Source organism: Lolium perenne, chromosome 5, assembly GCF_019359855.2.
Source record: "Lolium perenne isolate Kyuss_39 chromosome 5, Kyuss_2.0, whole genome shotgun sequence".
Classification (NCBI taxonomy): domain Eukaryota; kingdom Viridiplantae; phylum Streptophyta; class Magnoliopsida; order Poales; family Poaceae; genus Lolium; species Lolium perenne.
The window spans coordinates 175,328,138-175,336,091 of NC_067248.2; the positions used below are offsets into that span (position 1 = coordinate 175,328,138).

At 51.1% G+C, this 7,954-nt stretch overlaps 1 pseudogene; it reads left to right on the forward strand.

Moving 5' to 3' along the window:
• The first annotated feature begins 2,067 nt into the window (after positions 1 to 2,067).
• Positions 2,068 to 6,779, forward strand: LOC127346390 (uncharacterized; annotated as a pseudogene).
• The last annotated feature ends 1,175 nt before the right edge of the window (positions 6,780 to 7,954 follow it).

Genomic DNA, 7,954 nt, shown 5'->3' on the forward strand with positions numbered 1-7,954 from the left:
GGAACCCTTGCATATTGATGAACAGCAGGATCGAAGAAGGGATCTTGTCCGGGGCATGACAGTGGAACAGCATCCTCACCGGACCATCCAGGGCCGCCAGAGAGTCTTCATCCACCACGCGCGGGCGACCCAGCATCTTGGTGCCCTCCAGCAGGAGGTCCACAGAACGTAGCACCTCAGGGACTCCGGAGAGGTGGACCCAGATCTTGGTGAGGGCCAGGGAGGCTTGAGGGGTCGCGGTGGCGTCGGCAAACAACACCGAGATCTTGCTGACTGGGAGGGCGATGCCCCCAGCGTTCTTGCAGAGGTTCTTGCAAAGATTGAGGCTCGCCTTGGTTGGGAACACCACCGCAAAGTCAGTATCACTGATGCGTCTGACCCTCCAGTCCCAGTTGTCTTCCACCAGAGCCTTTAGGTCTTGGGTTAGGAGATCACAGGTCATGGTGTTCTCCACAGCAATGACCAGAGCCGTGTGGGCAGCGCCCTCGCCCGGTCCCACCGGCAGCGCCTCCTCCTCCACCTCCAGGCAGTGGAATCCAACGCCATCGAGCGCATACCCGTACCACTGCAAGGAGGCCTTCTTGGAGTTCTTGGGACACATACCCGTGGTGTGCCCATCTAGATCACAAACGCCGCAGTGCGCCGGGAAGTGGCAGCCCGACTGGTAGTGTCCGTCTCTGCTGCAGTTGTAGCACTTGATGTTCGCCTTCTTGGTGGCAGGCACCACCTCCGCCGCGTCAGAGGAGGCTACCGGCGGCGGGGTCGGAGCCGGAGGGGCCTGGGGCGTCGAGTGCGACACCGATTTGGCCTTGGGCGGATGAGCCCCTTGTCGGTTGATTCCCCACTTCTTCTTGTGTAGGTCTCGAGCACCAGACGACCCCGCTGCAGGTCGCTCCTCTTCCTCCCGCCAGCGGCCACCATCCCGCCGCCACTCTGGCTCACGGGCACGGTCACGGGCCCAGTCGCGGTCGCGGTCGCGGCGGCGGCTCTCTTCCGCAAAGCTTCTCCGTTCGCGCACCTCCCGCTCATAGCCACGGCCCTCCTCAGAATTGAACTCGTCGAAGCTTCTCTTGTTGCTCCCCACCCTCGAATCACCACGCCCACGCTCCATACGCACCGGCGGCGACCCGACGGCCGAGGCGGAGGAGAGGCAGCGAGGGATTTGGCCGGTGGATCTAGTGGATCTGAGCCAGGCTCGCACGTCTGAGAGAGTGGCGGCGTGACTGAGTGTGAGATCTAGGGTTCCCACGGGGATCCAACACCACTTAAGTAGTGGCGCGGATCCGACGTCCCCACCTGGGCTGGGCTGGGGAACGGAGTTGGGCCTTTGAAAGGCCAAAGGCACGGCCTGTCCACGGCCCACTGCCAGAGGAGCGGCACCCATGGGCCCCCGCACGGGCCCAACGCCAGAGACAGTGGGAGTGGGGACACTGGGGTCCACCGGTCTCGGACCCACCACGCTGGCGGCCACCGGCCCTGTCTCTCCCCCAATGTCGACGAACGGCCCAGGCGGCGCCGCCCTCTCCTTGCCGTCGAACGCCGGCGGACAAGCAGCCACCCCTGGAGCCACATCGGAGAACTCCCCGGAGCGCGACCGGATCTGAGACTCCCTGGTCACCTCCCTGCCTCCAAGGTGCCTAAGCGGTCGAGCCGCCGTAGATCCGGCCGCCGCCCGAAGCCGCGAGCCTCGCCCACCCGGCGCCCAAGCTCTGCGACGACCTCCTCGCAGCCTCGCGTTACCCACCCTGGTCCACGCGGAGTCGAGATAGTCCCCAAAGCACGCCGGAGAGGGACCAGATCTGGAGGGCACGGGCGACTCCGGCACCTCCAGCTGCGCCCGAACGTCTTCCTCATCGTCTGAACTCTCCCCTGCCAGGGCCCAGAACCGCGACCCACCCCGGTGCGCCGCTGCCACAGACGGGGAACGGCCGGAGGGGGCTCGCCGTCGCTCGGCGAGGTGGCAGGCCGCAGAATCGCCCGCGTCGTCGCCCTTCCCGTCGCAGGAGCTCTCTCCAACGGTCATATTTTTCCTCTATTGCCCGCCCGCGACTTCTCTGTCCAGACTCTTCTGCAATTATTGCACCCATTTGCAATAGAGAAAACCTTGTCCTAATCTCTATCCCGTGTATATATTTGCATTTAATCATCTGTTTCTTCATCGAGCAGGTGGTTTGGTAGCATATGACGTGATTCCATGGTACTACCAGTCTGCAACTAGCCTGATGGCGTGATATACAAAGGCAGCGAGCCATAATATAACTTTTAAGCATGGTTCACACCGCGTCATCAACAACTACACCTCCGGAGACCATGTCTTCCCATACAGCTCATTTATATTAAGTGCTGGTAGGAGCGTTCCTGTGGATCAGCATCATTCCAGCGTAAGCTCAACTTAGCCGTGGCTGCCCGGTGATGGACTCAATCAACACTGAGCAGCCAAACCCTGCTGGTGAGGAAGCAAGCACTCCCCCGCCTCCAGCTCTCGTAGTCATGGATCCCTGGCTTTTAATGGCTGCAACCATGGGTGACTGCGAGGCTCTGAAAACTCTTCTGAACTGGGGAGATTCACCTGTGTGGCCAAATGCACCGGCACCTCAGGTCGTCGTTGAGGTCCCTGTCGACGACGACATTAGCATCACCAACGGAAGGTACTGGTGATCAGCCAGCTGCGCCATATGCAGAGTCGCTTCTGGAGGGAGTCACACCTTTTGGCGACACGGCCCTTCATGTGCTAGCAAAATCCGGTACTACCCTCCTAGTTTTTCCTTTCATGTCCAGATTTTTCTTGTTAGTTTGGATGTGGGTGCGTTTTGCACTATATACCTGCAGCGTTATATTTCTTCTTAAACCGATCGGTGTTAACAAAATTTAGAAATGTAAATGAAATGAAAAATCTCTACAACAACAGGTTCTCATAACAGTTGCCCTCCTTTTGTCAGGATCTTCGAGCGAAAACTTCCTAGACAGCTTATATGTGGTCTATACTAAGGCCAAACACTTGTTGGAGAAGCCTAACAAGTTGGGTGACACACCTCTCCACTGCGCAGCCCGGGCAGGGAGTTGTAAGATTGTGTATTGTTTACTACAGTTAGCAAAAGGTGAGGAAGGTGGCATGGAGAGGGTGAAGTATGTGCTAGGAAAGCAAAACATGTGTCGTGAGACTGCGTTGCATTATGCAATCCGTGGGTGGAACAATGATATTGTGATATTGATATTGATGGAAGATTCACAACTGGCTCGGGTTCCAAGTGAAGGGATGTCGCCACTTTACTTGGCTGTCGTCCTAGAGAATTATCTCATGGCAACCATACTCCATCAGAAAGATAACCAACTATCGTACTCTGGACCAGATGGACAAAATGTGCTTCATGTATCGGTTTTGAAGAACATAGGTACTTTACTTTGCCTTGAAGAAGATTTTACTTTCATACAATACTTTCTCTGAAAGTTTGGTTCGATATACTACCTCCGTTCTAAAATATAAGTCTTTTTAGAAAGATAAACTAGCATTTTAAAAAGGCTTATAATTTCGAACGGAGGTAATGTTGTTCAACTAACCACATAGAAGGAATTGTTTTTCAAACACGGATAGCTTTATATTAGAAGAAAAAGATACATACCAAGATGGCGCATAAATTTACAAATAAAAGCCATTCAAATGGAAAGGAACCAAAAGCCTAGGCTAGCTAACACTAAAACCTGTCGAAAAAAACAGAGAAGAAAGCCAAACTGAGGCAAAACCCTACTTCTAGGGTTCTCCGCAGGCTTGTAGAAAAAAGAGCTTTAGTCCCGGTTGGTAACGGGATTTAGTTCCGTTTTCGCAACCGGGACTAATTATGTGAGACTAAAGGCCCCCCTCCTTTAGTCGCGGTTGCTTACGAACCGCGACTAAAGGCCCATCCACGTGGGGTGCAGACGCTCGTCGGGGCGGAGGACCTTTAGTCGCGGTTGGTCGCGGTTGGCCAGACCAACCGGGATTAAAGGTCTCCGCAGGTTTAGGGTTTAAACCCCCCTAAATCTGGTTTTATTTTGTTGTGTTTTCATTTCTTTTATAGTTTATTTTTTGTTTTATTTTAATTTCATGGAAGTTTCAGTACATATATTCTACGCTACTATATACACGTTACACGTTGATGCATATGAATATACAATTTCAAGCAAGTTTGAAATTTCAAAAAAGAAGAATTCAAGAGGAATATATAATATGCAATCTCGGGTGACCATATACAACTTCAAACAAGTTCCATATACAATTTAGTGCAGTAGAAGTTCTTCGTCCTCGTACTAGTGTTTTTCTTTAGGATGGAGGACTTCCCTCATCAAAAATCCTGCTATTTTCTCTTGAATTGGTCGGAAGCGAGCTTCTGGATTAAGCTTATCCGCAAGTCATTCCTCCGCAAGTTGATATCTTGAACCCTCCGCTCAGAGGTGTGTCCCCAGATGAACTCACAAACATAGTATACACATAGATTGGTCCCCGGTGGCTGGGTATCCACATTAGACAACCTTCTAAATGTTAGCTCATCTTTGAATTCACCGGTTATGTCTTCTTTGAAAAGTTTTCAAACCTTATAGGGCAAAGAAATTAATTGAACAAGAGAGTTATTAGTTACTTAATATCAGGAAATGAACGAAAGAGGCCGATATAGTGCGCAAATGATTGAAAATAATTACTTTTGCAGCATTAATCTTATGCCGATCCAATGCTTTGGTTCCATATTCAGAGAGTCCATGACGAGAACTCTGGAGTTATCAAATTCAACTATTAGCAGAATCCAGTTAAACCTTGCGGACACGTTACATGCACATTCATGCATAACTCATCGATTAGATATAACATGCATGGAGTAAACAAAAGAGAATGTGCACAAGACAGAAACACTCACCCAAAATCGTAAGGAAATAGAATTTGACTTTTGCGTTCTTGCTTTGTAAGAAACTTGTACAAGTCTGAATGGATCGTAGCGAACAAGAGGGGGGGGGGGGGGTGAATGGCGCTATGGCAAGTTTTAACCTTTTTCAATTTTAGCGCAACGGAAGGTAAAGGTGACAACTTTTGCAATAGCGGTGTTCCTACAATGATGCTAGAGCATGTGCAACAAGTAAAGGAATCAACAAGATAACGAGAGTAAGGAGCGAGACAACCGGGGGGCGCGAGGCGAGTCGAGGTTTGTTTCCCGCAGTTCCTTCCACTAAAGGAAATACGTCTGCGTTGAGGAGGTGCTAGTCTCACACAAAAGACTAGGCGGCCACACCACGAAGGAAGGCCTCACCCTCTTCCTCGAGAGAGCTCCACGGAGGTGCTCTCCCTCTTCCACTAAGGCACCGGTCGAGGCGGTGATTCCTTCACAAGGTTGGGGCGAGCTCCACAAACAAGGATGCTCCCAACACCCTATGGAGCTAGTACATCACCAAGCTAGACTCCATAGCTGCACATCTCCAATGCTCCACCATAGGAACCCATCTCCAATGCTCCACCAAAGGAACCCCTCCAATACTCCACCAAGAAGCTCTTCCAGTGCTCCACCAAGAAGCTTTTCCAGTGCTCCACCAAGAAGCTCTTCCACCAAGGAACCCGAACAACAAGATCCACTAAGGACTACCACGAATTGGTGGACTTTCTCTCGGTAGAATGATAGATCGGGGTCTCCTCCACCACCTCACAAAGTATGAGCAAGATTGGTTGGGTGGATGAGGAGATCCCCTCAATTTTGAGCTCAGCAACAATGGAGGAGAGAGAGAGAAGAGCTAAGGATGGCTGGAGAAGAAGGGGCCTTTATATAGGTCCCTCCAAATCCAACCGTTACCAGCCATTTTTGCCTAAGCGGTACTACCGCTTCTGGAAGCGGTACTACCGCTCTGAGTTCGAATCTCCCACTAAACTTGTCCACGTGGACACATTGCGGTACTACCGCTCGCGGTATCGCTTGCGGTACCGCAATAGGGTCCAGACCTTACTGGATCCCAAGCGGTACCCGAGCGGTACCAGAGCGGTACTACCGTAACGCGTTACGGTACTTAGCGCGGTACCGTGGGCGGTACTACCGCCCTCAAGCGGTACTACCGCTCAAGGTACCGTGAAGGTACCGCAACGTGTTCGGTGGGGCATATCCATGTGCAAGCCTCAGAGCGGTATCACGGACGGTACCAGTAGAGGTAGCGGTACTACCGCTCCTGGTACCGGTAGTACCGCTATGGCTAAAACAACTTTTCCTCTCTTCCTCTCCTACCATGTCACCTCACGACACACACACAAAAAACCAAAAACCCTAAGAACTACGCTTCGGTCTTCTGATCATAATGTGCTCAGCGAGGGTACCGTGCATCTTGCAAACCTATCAATAACAAACTTTGTGCACGGTTAGAATTGTTCGAGTGTTGTTATCAAACACACAAAACACGGGATATGGATCTTGCTCTTACAATCTCCCCCTTTTTGGTGCTTGATGACAACACACGAATTTGCAATAATTCATAGGATATTATGATAAGGTATTTTGGTTTGCAAGTATAGGCGAAGCTCCCCCTAGATGTGTGCATATTTAAAATATGCATTTGTATACAAATGCACACATCCTAGAGAGAACTCCCCCTAAATTTTACAAACCAAGCACAAGTGCTAAGATGATCATATGACAAGATTATGTAGCACAAGTACACTATGGAGGCAAGAATATATGTATATAGGGTAGTTTGGGTGAACCTTTTCATACCTTTGCCTTGAGAAAACCCAAACTCACCATAATAATAAGTGCCACCACCATAATAATAAGTGCCTCCATAGGAATAATATGGCCAATCAAAGAATAAATAATGGAGACCATTGACCATTAAGCTACGCACGATTAGGTCTTAATACAAACGGGGGGTCGGGAGACCCACGAATAGAGTAGCAAACACGCATACGAATAAAGTTCCGAATAACTAGGGAAAAAGTTTGATGCCAAGGCCGAAAGAACCAAAACGAAGCCACCAAGCCCTTGGCATCCCCATGCAAATTCCCGTCCTAATAGATCAACTTCTCCCCCTTTGGCATCGAGACACCAAAAAGGGAGAGGGAGCATACTAGCGTCCCAAGGGAATCACTCGTCGACGTCATCCTCCTCGTCATCATCATCCTCGTTGTCATCACCTTCATCCTCGACGTCCTCCTCCTCTTCATCCTCATACTCTTCATCTTGAGCAAGTCCTTTGCCATGAGGTGGCTCGGGGATGGATTCCTCGGAGCTAGACCAAACGAGCTTTGACTTCCACTCACCGGGAGGAGTGATGTTGTCCTCGGAGCCCTCGGAGACCGGGAGTTGCATATGCCTCATCATCGCCTTTTGGCGTTGGCGGATCTTCTTGTTGTCGTGATGAGCTTGGTACATCCTATCTTCGAGGTCCCTCTTGAAGCAAAAGGACTTCTTGAGGCGAGCGGTGAGCTTGGCGAAGAGGCCCTTTTGCTTGATGGAGTTGGGCACATAGTCGGAGTCGTCGCTGTCGGCTTCGTCTTCGTCCTTGTCCTTTGGAGCTCCTTTGCCAAACCTTGGAAGGTCATGGTCCTTGACAAGAGGACTCTTCTCCTTGTGAATGGTGACGTTGGGGCGGCATTGCTCCAGAAGATCTCCGCGGCCTTCTTGATCCCACTTGAGACAAATGAGCCTCATGAGATAGGGAGCGTACTGAGGAAGCTTGCGGAGGAAGGCACAATCACGCATCTCATGCCAAATGTAGTCCATGATGTCCAGTTGCTTGCCGCGGCCCCTCAACTCATGTGTGCGCACAAGGAGATTCACAAGGAATCCATGCACCTCATCGTGGTTGGTATGCTTGGGGTTGATGGTGCTGCGGTAGATGCGGTTCATGATATCATAGACAGGTAGGAGTCCCTTGGTGCTTCCACACAACATCCTCCCCCGAATGTAGAGGTCGGCCATCTTCTCCTTGGCCATGGGCTTGGCTTGGAGATGAA